At 41.8% G+C, this 12918-nt stretch overlaps 1 protein-coding gene across 2 annotated transcripts in view; it reads right to left on the reverse strand.

Annotated features, from left to right (window-relative positions):
* LOC110529643 overlaps positions 1–5360 on the reverse strand; it is a 44174-nt gene extending 38814 nt beyond the window's left edge. Inside the window, exon 1 of one of the 2 annotated variants that reach the window (XM_036985066.1) lies at positions 4589–5360. The gene's annotated coding sequence lies outside the window, so the exon portion shown is untranslated. The remainder of the gene's footprint in view (positions 1–4588) is intronic. The other variant, XM_036985068.1, reaches the window with a different exon arrangement.
* Positions 5361–12918: the final 7558 nt, after the last annotated feature.

Below are 12918 nucleotides of genomic sequence, written 5' to 3' on the forward strand. Positions count from 1 at the left end.
ATGTGTGTGATTACTGTGATGTTCACCCCTGACATTGGCTACTAGGTAGCTACTTCCCATGCCGTTGCAGGACAGCAGTTGTCAGTCAAGCGGGAGCAAGGGTACTGTGTCCCGGTATTGTTGTCGTTCATGCCCTCCCCATTGAGTAAAAGACCTCCCCAATGAGTAGTAGACCTTATGTAGAGTTGAAGTCGGAAATTCCCTGTCTTAGGTCAGTTAGGAGCACCACTTTATTTTAAGAATGTGAAATGTCAGAATAAAAGTGGAGAGAATTATTTATTTAACCTTTTATTTCTTGCATCACATTCCCAGTGGGTAAGAGGTTTACATACACTCAATTAGTATTTAGTAGAATTGCCTTTAAATTGTTTAACTTGGGTCAAACGTTTCGGGTAGCCTTCCACAAGCTTCCCACAATAATTTCGGTGAATTTTGGCCCATTCCTCCTGACAGAGCTGGTGTAACTGATTCAGGATTGTAGGCCTCCTTGCTCACCTTTTTAGTTCTGCCCACAAATGTTCTATAGGATTGAGGTCAGGGCTTTGTGATGTCCACTCCAATATCTTGACTTGTTGTCCTTAAGACATTTTGCCACAACTTTGGAAGTATGCTTGGGGTCATTGTCTATTTGGAAGACCCATTTGCGACCAAGCTTCAACTTCCTGACTGATGTCTTGAGATGTTGCTTCAATATATCCAGATAATTTTCCACCCTCATGATGCCATCTATTTTGTGAAGTGCACCAGTCCCTCCTGCAACAAAGCACCCCCACAACATTTTTTTTATTGAATTGTTTTACCTTTATTTAACTAGGCAAGTCAGTTAAGAACAAATTCTTATTTTCAATGACGGCCTAGTGGTTTAACTGCCTGTTCAAGGGCAGAACGACAGATTTGTACCATGTCAGCTCGGGGGTTTGAACTTGCAACCTTCCGGTTACTAGTCCAACGCTCTAACCACTTGGCTTCCCTGCCGCCCCCGTGCTTCACGGTTGAGATGGTGTTCTTCGGCTTGCAAGCCTCACACTTTTTCCTCCAAACATAACGATGGTCATTATGGCCAAACAGTTCTATTTTTGTTTCATCAGACCAGAAGACATGTCTCCAAAAAGTACGCTATTTGTCCCCATGTGCAGTTGCAAACCGTTTCTCTTTTTTATGGCGGTTTTGGAGCAGTGGCTTCTTCCTTGCTGAGCAACCTTTCAGGTAATGTCATTATAGGACTCGTTTTACTGTGGATATAGATAATTTTCTACCTGTTTCCTCAGCATCTTCACAAGGTCCTTTGCTGTTGTTCTGGGATTGATTTACACTTTTCGCACCAAGGTATGATCATCTCTAGGAGACAGAACGCGTCTCCTTCCTGAGCGCTATGACGGCTGCGTGGTTCCAAGGTGTTTATACTTACGTACTATTGTTTGTACAGATGACCGATATACCTTCAGGCGTTATTAACAAGAAATTTGTGGAGTGGTTGAAAAACAAGTTAATGACTCCAACGTAAGTGTATGTAAACTTCCGACTTCAACTGTATGTATGTATGTATGTATGTATGTACAGTGGGGCAAAAAAGTATTTAGTCAGCCACCAATTGTGCAAGTTCTCCCACTTAAAAAGATGAGAGAGGCCTGTAATGTTCATCATAGGTACACTTCAACTATGACAGAAAATCACATTGTATGATTTTTTATGAATTTATTTGCAAATTATGGTGGAAAATAAGTATTTGGTCACCTACAAACAAGCAAGATTTCTGGCTCTCACAGACCTGTAACTTCTTCTTTAAGAGGCTCCTCTGTCCTCCACTCGTTACCTGTATTAATGGCACCTGTTTGAACTTGTTATCAGTATAAAAGACACCTGTCCACAACCTCAAACAGTCACACTCCAAACTCCACTATGGCCAAGACCAAAGAGCTGTCAAAGGACACCAAAAACAAAATTTTAGACCTGCACCAGGCTGGGAAGACTGAATCTGCAATAGGTAAGTAGCTTGGTTTGAAGAAATCAACTGTGGGAGCAATTATTAGGAAATGGAAGACATACAAGACCACTGATAATCTCCCTCGATCTGGGGCTCCACGCAAGATCTCACCCCGTGGGGTCAAAATGGTCACAAGAACGGTGAGCAAAAATCCCAGAACCACACGGGGGGACCTAGTGAATGACCTGCAGAGAGCTGGGACCAAAGTAACAAAGCCTACCATCAGTAACACACTACGCCGCCAGGGACTCAAATCCTGCAGTGCCAGACGTGTCCCCCTGCTTAAGCCAGTACATGTCCAGGCCCGTCTGAAGTTTGCTAGAGAGCATTTGGATGATCCAGAAGAAGATTGGGAGAATGTCATATGGTCAGATGAAACCAAAATATAACTTTTTGGTAAAAACTCAAATCGTCGTGTTTGGAGGACAAAGAATGCTGAGTTGCATCCAAAGAACACCATACCTACTGTGAAGCATGGGGGTGGAAACATCATGCTTTGGGGCTGTTTTTCTGCAAAGGGACCTGGACGACTGATCCGTGTAAAGGAAAGAATGAATGGGGCCATGTATCGTGAGATTTTGAGTAAAAACCTCCTTCCATCAGCAAGGGCATTGAAGATGAAACGTGGCTGGGTCTTTCAGCATGACAATGATCCCAAACACACCGCCCGGGCAACGAAGGAGTGGCTTTGTAAGAAGCATTTCAAGGTCCTGGAGTGGCCTAGCCAGTCTCCAGATCTCAACCCCATAGAAAATCTTTGGAGGGAGTTGAAAGTCTGTGTTGCCCAGCAACAGCCCCCAAACATCACTGCTCTAGAGGAGATCTGCATGGAGGAATGGGCCAAAATACCAGCAACAGTGTGTGAAAACCTTGTGGAGACATACAGAAAACGTTTGACCTCTGTCATTGCCAACAAAGGGTATATAACAAAGTTTTGAGATAAACTTTTGTTATTGACCAAATACTTATTTTCCACCATAATTTGCAGATAAATAAATAAAAAATCCTACAATGAGATTTTCTGGATTTTTTTTCTCATTTTGTCTGTCATAGTTGAAGTGTACCTATGATGAACATTACAGGCCTCGTCTTTTTAAGTGGGAGAACTTGCACAATTGGTGGCTGACTAAATACTTTTTGGCCCCACTGTATGTATGTATGTATGTATGTATGTATCAATGCGACATCCACTGAACAAAAATGTAAAGTGTCCGTCCCATGTTTTATGAGCTGAAATAAAAGATACCAGAAATTTTCCATATGCACAAAAAGCTAATTTCTCTCCAATTTTACATCCTTGTTAGTGAGCATTTCTCCTTTGCCAATATATTCCATCCACCTGACAGGTATGGCATATAGAGAAGCTAATTAAACAGCATGATCATTACACAGGTGCACCTCGTTCTTCGCACAATAAATGGCCACTCTAAAATGTGCAGTTTTGTCACACAACACAATGCCACAAAATGTCTCAAGTTTTGAGGGAGCATGCAATTGGTATGCTCACTGCAGGAATGTCCACCAGAGCTGTTGCCAGATAATTGTATGTTAATTTCTTTATCATAAGCTGCCTCCAACGTCATTTTAGAGAATTTGGCAGTACGTCACAACCGCAGACCACGTGTAACCACAATAGCCCTGGACGTCCACATCTGGTTTCTACACCTGCGGGATCATCTGATCAGCCACCCGGACAGCTGATGAAACAGGAGTATTTCTGTCTGTAATAAAGCCCTTTTGTGGGAAAAAAAAAAACGAATTCTGATTGGCTGGGCCTGGCCCCCCCGTGGGTGAGCTCGGCTCCCAAGAGGGTGGGCCTATGCCCTCCCACGCCCACCCATGACTGACGGTTTTGAGTAGCAACAAATCTGCCCAACTAGCTGACTTGATTTCCATACACACACACACACTCCTTTCGACACACCCACTCGCCAATACTCCAGATTGTCATATTGTGCTGCAGCTACCCATACATGGAAATACAGTACATAGCCTAATTACATTGTGGTTGGGGCAAGAAAAATATGCCCAATTTAATAATATAAATTTGTTTACCTGCACAATACTCTCTCGATGTCAATCAACAGAGAAAATAAACAAACTAGTCCCAACGTCAGGTTTGGATGAGAGGGTCGTCAAATACCAGATCAAAAGTGGTATTATCTTATGAACATGTTATGTAAACATGTCTGTACTGCTTCTACTTTCACGCTTGAAACATCCTCATGATTTCGGGTAATCAGAAAGTGAAAGTGTCCACAGCCCGTTGGTCGGGGATAACGTTCAACGCATATTCAGCCAACACTCTTTTGCTCTGACAAAAATAATTGATCTATTCGTTTTTATTGGTTACTTTCACAACAGCTCATTCTTGTCACAACAATACAAAATGTTCGAATTGCATTACACAATGCAAATATTGATTGGTTTTACCATAATAATCTACATGAATTTGTGAGTTCATTGACTTACTATTTCACTGACCATGCAAAGCAACACAGAAAGCTTCACTTGTTATTAAAATACATAGCCACAATCGATGTAATTGGCTGAGGCAAGAAAAATATGTGCAATTCAAGAATATCAATTCGTTTAGCTACTTACCGCACAATATTGTCACGATGTCAACCAAGACAGAAAATAAACAAAGTAGTCACAAACAGCAGGTTTAGATGAGAGGGTCGTCAAATACCAGATCAAAGTCGTATTATCTTAACTTGATCTGTCTGTCTGTACTGCTCTTCCAGTAATCAGAAAGTGAAAGTATAAACAGCCCGTTGGTCGGGGATAACATTCAAGGCATAATCAATCAACACTCTCGCTCTGACAAAAATAAATGTATCTATTCGTTTTTATTGGTTACTGTCACAACAGTTCTTTCTTTTCACAACAATACACAATTATCTGATAAAGTAAAGGTCTAATTGCATTACACAATGCAAATATTGATTGGTTTAACAATAATAATCTGCATGAATTTACGAGTTCATTGACTGACTGTATTTGACTGACGCTGCAAAGTAACACAGACAGGATCACCTGCTACTGAAATACATAGTTAATTACACCGATTGTGGCTGAGGCAAGAAAAAGATGTGCAATTCAAGAATATCAATTCGTTTAGCTACTTACCGCACAATATTGTCACGATGTCAACCAAGACAGAAAATAAACCAAGTAGTCACAAACAGCAGGTTTAGATGAGAGGGTCGTCAAATACCAGATCAAAGTCGTATTATTTTAACTTGATCTGTCTGTCTGTACTGCTCTTACTTTCACTCTTGAAACGCACAGATAGAACAATGAGACAGATTTTTAACCGGATGTGTAAATGTGCTTGAAGTTGCCACTCACAAATATGGTAGCGAGAGGAAGCCCACTTGCGGGCAGCGGCAGAAGGATGAATTTTTTGTCCGAAATTCCGTTATGAACAGAGTGGACTAAGTTTTGTAGACTTTACCCTTTGCAATCGTTTTTTAAAATCGCGTTGTTTAGAAGGATTGCAAAAGCAAACTGAGTTATTGCACACGCTTACTTCACAGAATAGGCTTTTCCCTAATGGAAATAGCCAGAGACATGCTAGAACTCGCCAATAGGATGTTGGTAGCTTGTGCTTGGCTCTGCTCACCATGGGTGTGTTCGTAAATTAAATCTGGAGTGCCAGAGTGCGTTTAGGGCTTTCGTAAATTCAGAGCGTTGTCAGATTGTCATTTGTAAATTCAGAGCGTTTACTGCGCACACTGTCACTGAACGATCTAACTGAGGAGTAGGCTTGATCCGAGCGTTTTGACCTCACAACCGCAGTCAAGCACCCAAGCTAATTGGCTAAAACGGGTGCTGAGCGTTAGTCGATTCATCAGTTATTCTGCGCTCTGGCACACTCAGACAATAGCGCTCTGAAATCGGAGTACATAGCCAGAGCCAATTTACGAATAATTCGTTTTTATTGGAAACGACAGGCTGGGGTCTAGCTTGGTTTAGTTCAAAAAATATATTTGGTGCAAGTGTCAGTAGCATCTTTGGCGCCCCCTGACAACGGGGAGTCAAGGAAATTTCTGGTTGCGACAACAAATCAAAAAGCTGTAACCAACAAGTAAGTGCAGCATGATATGGGCACACCATTTAGGCCTTATTTTTAACCAAATTTTGCAATTGAGATTTAGAGAAAAACTGTTGGAATCATGGAAATATAATGATCATTCTAATTCTATAGTTGGAATATAATAGTGGGCACATTGAATAGTGTTTAACATGCCAACGAATGAAAATGCCAGGGAGGAGTTATTGTGACAGGGTAGGAACCAAAGTGATGGTCAGAGTTTTCTAGGGGACCCTATAATCTTTGGCTACATTTAATGTTTTATCTTAGCTACTTCATGTACTCATGCATTGCATAGTCCTCTTTGATTTAGAAGATACTGTTGCACAAACATGCTGATTTAGGTCACACCATCCCTGGCATAATCTGGAGGTACAGCTAGCTACGTTTGCTCAGACTCAGTACATTTATTAGCTAGCTAACTAGTGTTAGTGGCTAACACAATTTAGGCCCAACATGCTAAGAAAATACAAACTAGCCGTATGCAGATGTAAGAAACACAAACTTATAGTGTGAAAAAAATCTCTCTTTCTCTCTTGCTTCTCTTTCATTATGGAAGAAATTAATATTTTCAAAACTGTTCAACTATTTTCTTTCTCTTTGAGTCAACTACTCATCACATTTTATACACTGCAGTGCTAGTTATATGTAGTTAATGCTTTCAGTACTAAATTAATTCTCTGATCCTTTGATTGGGTGGATAACATGTCAGTTCCTGCTGCAAGAGCTCGGATAGGCTGGAGGATGTCCTAGGAAGTTGTCATAATTAAATCAAATCAAAATGTATTTGTCACATACACATGGTTAGCAGATGTTAATGCGAGTGTAGCGAAATGCTTGTGCTTCTAGTGTAGTATGATCTAAAATAAGGACGCGCGACAACGAGGTTCTAGCTCCAGCATGTTTATTAACCTAACCCTCGCATGTCCTACCTAGGTACGGATACCCCCAAGGGACATCCTCCTACATCTTCCCCTCTCCCATGAATAAGAACTCAACATGCATAACCACTGAAGCATAACTGAAATGCAATTTGGAAACCAGTATTATTCTCTAACCTGCTACTTCCCATCCTGAAACAGTATGAAAGCATTAAATCACACAGTATGAACATTAACTTAGGTACAGTCTCTTTTTGCTGGGTATGGTCCCCAACAGTATGTTTTCTCTTCACGTAACAGTCTTTCAGCCACTCTGGTGGCTTCACATCCCTTTATGGGTGCGCTTGTGGCTCTGTGAGCATTCTCTCTCCTTCACCCTCCTTTTGTGCATTTTCTGTGGCCTCAGTCTGTGTGGCTGGTAGATCTGGAAGACCTCTGAGGTGTGTTTTGTTCCTTCGTACCTCTTCTGAGCCTGTGTCCACCACATAGGAGCGTGGGGCCTCCTCTTTCCTCAGCACTATTGCTGGTGTCTTTGAGTTTGTAATCCACACACGTTGACCTTCGGTCAGCTCTGGCCTCTCCTTAGCACGGTGTCTCCGATTAAAGTCTCCAGTTTGCGTTTGTTTTAGATGTTTGTCCCTCTCAGCGAAGGCCTTCCTGTTAGGCCATCGGGGTTTAAGCTGAGCCGGCGAGAGAGGCAATGAGGAACGCAGCCTCCTGCCCATCAGGAGCTCTGCAGGTGACGGCCCATGATGCAGTGGTGTAACTCTGTAAGCTAACAGAGCCCTGTATGGATCCTTGTTCTTTTTCAGCAGTCCCTAGAACCTCGTTGTCGCACGTCCTTATTTTAGATCATACTACATGGTGTCAGAAGTGGTTTTAATAATCACATAAACGTGAAGGACATACCAAGTAAATCATACATTCAGGCTGTTTCAAAGCAGGGAGGGCACAGTGTTGGAGATAAAATAGAGCATATCATTATTTTGCTAGCTAACGAGCAAGGTCTAAGTTACTTCTAAGTAACATGTTGCAAGAGGAAGGAGCTGGCGGGATTTCAGGGTTTGCGACTCCAAGTTCAACTGGCTCTGGCGCAAACACGGACAGGCCAGTGGCTAGTACTGAAGGATTTTGCATTAGTCCCCCAGAGAATTTTGCTTGTATGTACATTCAAAACTGGCCGAAATGGATCAGGCGCTTTGAAAGTTACAGGGTAGCATCAGGCTTAAACGTGAAAAAAGGAGGCATTTTAAGTTAATACACTGATCTACTCTATGGGTGATGAAGCCGAGGATATATTAAATGCTTCAACGTTGACTGAGGAAGAGAAACTTAACTACAGTGCCGTTAAAGTCTGTTTTGAAACGCATTTTGTAGGGAGACACAACATTATATTTGAGAGAGCTATGTTTAATATGTGCAAACAGGAGCAGGATGAACCACCGACAGTTTTATCACAGCTGTTCTAGCAGAACATTGTCAGTTTGGTGCGCTCAGGGAAGAGCTGATCCGAGATCGGATTGTAGTGGGAATAAGAAATATATCACTTTCTGAAAAGTTACAGTTGGATTCCCAGCTTACCTTGTCCAAAGAACCAGGTTAGGCAGAGTGAGACAGTAAAAAGACAGCAGACGATGCTGCGCGACAGCAGCTCCTTGTAGAACGAAGAGAGTGAGGAAATAAATGCATTTTCATACTGAGCTAAAAAAACAGAGGGGAACAGAGAACAGAGACAGATGTGGAGAAAACAATCACAGACAGCACCAGTAGCTAGTTTAAGTGTTTGTCGCAAATGTGGGAAATCCCCTTTCAACAGATGGAAAGATTGCCCAGCAAGGGATGCGGAATGCAGGAAATGTCACAGGAGAGGACACTTTTCAGCTGTCTGTCGATTAAAGCAAATGCATGAGGTCTCAGAGGAGGTACAGCAGGACAGCATCTTTCTGGGAGAAGTAAAGGAAAACAATGAGGCTGGCATTCAGACATTACACTCAATGGGGAGGTTGTGTCATTTAAACTAGACATTGGGGCAGCAGTGACAGCTATCCCAACTAGGCTGTATAGCTATAGCAGAGATGGCCCTTTGCTCTCTACAAACAAACAACTGTACAGGCCCAGTAATAAGGTATTACCAGTGGTAGGGCAGTTGGTGATTAAACTGGAGAGTAAAGACAAAAGTGCCATCCAGCCTGTCTTCGTCATTGACTCTCTAGCCAGACCGTTGCTGGGGCTGCCAGCAATTGAAGCATTGCAACTCATTGAGAGAGTGAGCGAACTGGAGGACCCAGGTGAGGTTTTCAAAAAGAAATTCCCCACAGTGTTTTCTGGTCTAGGAAGGTTAGAAGGTGACTACAAAATCTGCATGAAAGAGGATGCTGTCCCTTATGCCCTTACTACCCCCAGCAGTATCCCTTTATTGGCCAGAGTAAAGGAAGAGTTGAGGAGGATGGAAGAAATTGGGGCGGTGTCTAAAATTTAGAGTCCCACAGACTGGTGTGTAGGGATGGTAGTGGTCCCAAAAGCCAATGGGGACGTAAGGATCTGTGTGGACATGACTAACTTGAATGAGGCACTCTGCAGAGAGAGACACATACTACCATCAGTGGAGCAGTCACTGGCTCAGTTGGATGCCTTACAAGTTGTCACAAAGCTGGATGCCCGCTTAGGTTTCTGGCAGATATCGCTTTCATCAGAGAGTAGGGCACTCACAACGTTTATAACACCGTTTGGCCGTTACTGTTTTAATGTTTTGCCATTTGGAATCGCTTCCGGTCCTGAGCATTTCCAAAGACGCATGTCCCAGCTGTTGGATGGGCTGAGTGGCGTCATAGTCCACGCGGACGATGTGCTCGTGTGCGGAAGGGACAGAGCAGAACATGATGTAAGGCTTACAGCAGTTCTGACTCGACTCCAGGAGACTGGCCTGACACTCAATGAAAAATGCACTTTTGCACATTCAGAGGTCTTGTTCTTGGGACACAAAATCATTGCAGCTGGAATAGAGCCGGACCCGGAGAAGATCAGCGCCATCACAGATATGACCATACCCCAGAATGTGGCTGAAGTCGGGACCTTCTTAGGCATGGCCACATATGTGGGTAAGTTCCTCCCACAGTTCTCAGATACAACCAAACCTCTGAGCGACTTACTAGCCAAAGAGAATGACTGGTCATGGGGTCACATGCAACAGGTAGCGTTTGACAAAATCAAAGGAGACCTGACCTCAAAGAGAGTGCTGGCTCAGTACCGTCCCCACGCTAAAACAAAAGTATCAGCAGATGCATCATCCTTTGGGCTAGGGGCGGTCCTCACACAGATGCAGGACAACAGGGAGTGGCGTCCAATAGCCTACATCTCCCGAAGCTTATCCGACACAGAGCAAAGGTACGCTCAAGTGGAGAAGGAGGCATTGGCTATCACATGGCTCAGCCAATACCTTATTCTATCGAGATCGACTCTTACAACTACTGTACAGGGTACGTTGAAGTATCCATTCTTCCCATCACCACGACCAGGAACTCTACCTAAGGACATGGTAATTCTGGTGGCCGAACCAGAGTCGTACACCCAACATCTCTGTGACCAAAGGATTTGGACGATCAAGGACAGCTCAATTGTAAATACATAAATTGCATTCTCTTTTTCCAAGTGAGCAGTTATTAGTGCTTAAGATGTTGTATTTTTGTGAACGTAGCTTCCCAATGTCCAATAGAGTAATGCCTTTGTCTTCCTTCCTTCCTCCCCCCATCCTCTCTCTGAATTCGCCACCATGTTATAACCAAACTGTCCTGTTTTTTGTTAGTCTTCTAGAGACTATTTTCTCTATAATGTTAGTGTGTATTCTGTAATTGTTTAATAAGTTAGTAAATAAATAATTTTGCCAATTTGTGTATCGCTGATTCATCAGTAAAAAAGGGTTTGTGCAGACTACAAGAAATTACCACGTTCAGAATGACTTATGAGGTAATAAAACATTAATAAGTGACTGTAATCGATAAGATATGAAAACATCTGAAGAGAGTTAAATTCGGGAAATACTAACTCTTTAAACAACATTTTCCCGTGGTGCCCGATGTTAGGTAAAGGTTAGAGACTTATTTTAATGTTCCATCTATACATCGAATCTGCTCACTGATTACATTTTACATCTTATGCTCATAATTACAAACTTTACCCCTTATTTCCATAGAAGATATAGAGTAGCCAGATGAAGATGCCAGATGACACCAGCTTCTACAGATGCACCATTGAGAGCATCCTGTCTCGCTACATCACCGCCTGTGAAGGCAGCTGCACTGGAAGATGACCAAGGACTTCAGCCACGGCCTGTTATATCCTCTTCCGTCTGGCAGACTTTAATAAATAAAGTCCTTAAGCTTGCAAAACTGTACCTCAAGCAATGCGTGTTAATGTTCAAACCATGCGTCGGGCCTCTTAACAAAACTCCCTCCTACTGAAGACGCCTTCGTCCAGTGACATGTAATGTAATGGAACTGAGAGTCATGATCAAGGGCTATGTTGAGGTAGCTTGCAAGTAAGCATTTCATTACACAGTTTACACACCCTGTGTATATGACAAATATATATATATATATATATATATATATATATATATATATATATATATATATATATATATATATATTTCAAGATTTTAGAGCAGCCACTTAAGTATCTGGGCCCGTTTTCCCAAAAGCATCTTAAGGCTACTATGGTCATTGGATGAATTTAGCCTTAAAATGCTTTTGGGAAACTGGCTCCTGGTCAATATAATGGATAATCTGTGGCAAACTCCAAACATATCGCAGTGTGTGTCGGGATAGCTCTTCGCTCAGAAGCCTGCAGCCTTGCTCTAACTGCCTGTAGCTCAGGCGTTGAAGTAAGGATATGCATATTCTTCATACCATTTGAAAGGAAACACTTTGAAGTTTGTGGAAATTAATGTAGGAGAATATAACACATTAGATCTGGTAAAATAAAATTCCAGAATACTTTTGTACCATCATCTTTGGTGACCATTTAGATGGTGTCCACAAGAGGACACCAGTGTATGTGCAAAGTTTCAGACTGATAACTTCAAGAATGAGCAAGCTGCATGACATTTAGAATGAAGTCACCCAGGTGTCCTTCACAATTTGCCCAAATCTACCCAAGTGGCCGAATTGGTAAATTGATACATTTTCAAGAACATAACTATAGAAAACATACAAAAATGCTAAGCTAATACAAAATACAAGTTTACACACTCCTAGGAATGTCATACATTACGGATCATTAGCTTCCCTACATAACGTGTACAACAGGAGACGCGACAAAAATGCTGATCCAATGTCTCCAAACACAGAAGTGAAATATTTAAGATAATGGCCAAGTTAGCAGCTAACACTGATCTAATGTCATAAGTGAACACAGTACAAACCACAAACAAAGTAAAACATCTAAATGCACACGCTATTTACAATTACAGAATTCAGAACACACACTACACAAAATTCTGCTGCTGATCCCAAGTCCCAAGTCTCATTGTGCTGTAAAGCACTTACCATCCTCTACTTGTAGGCTTTTTAGAGTGTCTGAGGAATAAATCCGAACGTAATTTGACTGGTTGAAACAACGTTTAGCGTTAGATTTTCACAGATTTTTTTTCTTTGCAAGTTGAACAAGTGGAAATACAAAATCAATCGTGCATACTATATGGACCTGTTTAGGATATGAAAAATGATTTTATTAAACAAAACTACACTATATTTTATCTCTGGGACCCTTAGGATGACAAATCAGAGCAAGTTTTCAGAATGTAAGTAAATTATTTACCTTCAAATGTGAATCTATCAAACCTGTCACGGTGAAAAAAGGGTTTTGTTGTTGTGCACTCCTCAAATAATAGCATGGTATTTTTTCGCTGTAATAGCTACTGTAAATTGAACAATGCAGTTAGATTAACAAGAATTTAA

Source organism: Oncorhynchus mykiss, chromosome 8 (genome assembly GCF_013265735.2).
Source record: "Oncorhynchus mykiss isolate Arlee chromosome 8, USDA_OmykA_1.1, whole genome shotgun sequence".
NCBI classification, from domain to species: domain Eukaryota; kingdom Metazoa; phylum Chordata; class Actinopteri; order Salmoniformes; family Salmonidae; genus Oncorhynchus; species Oncorhynchus mykiss.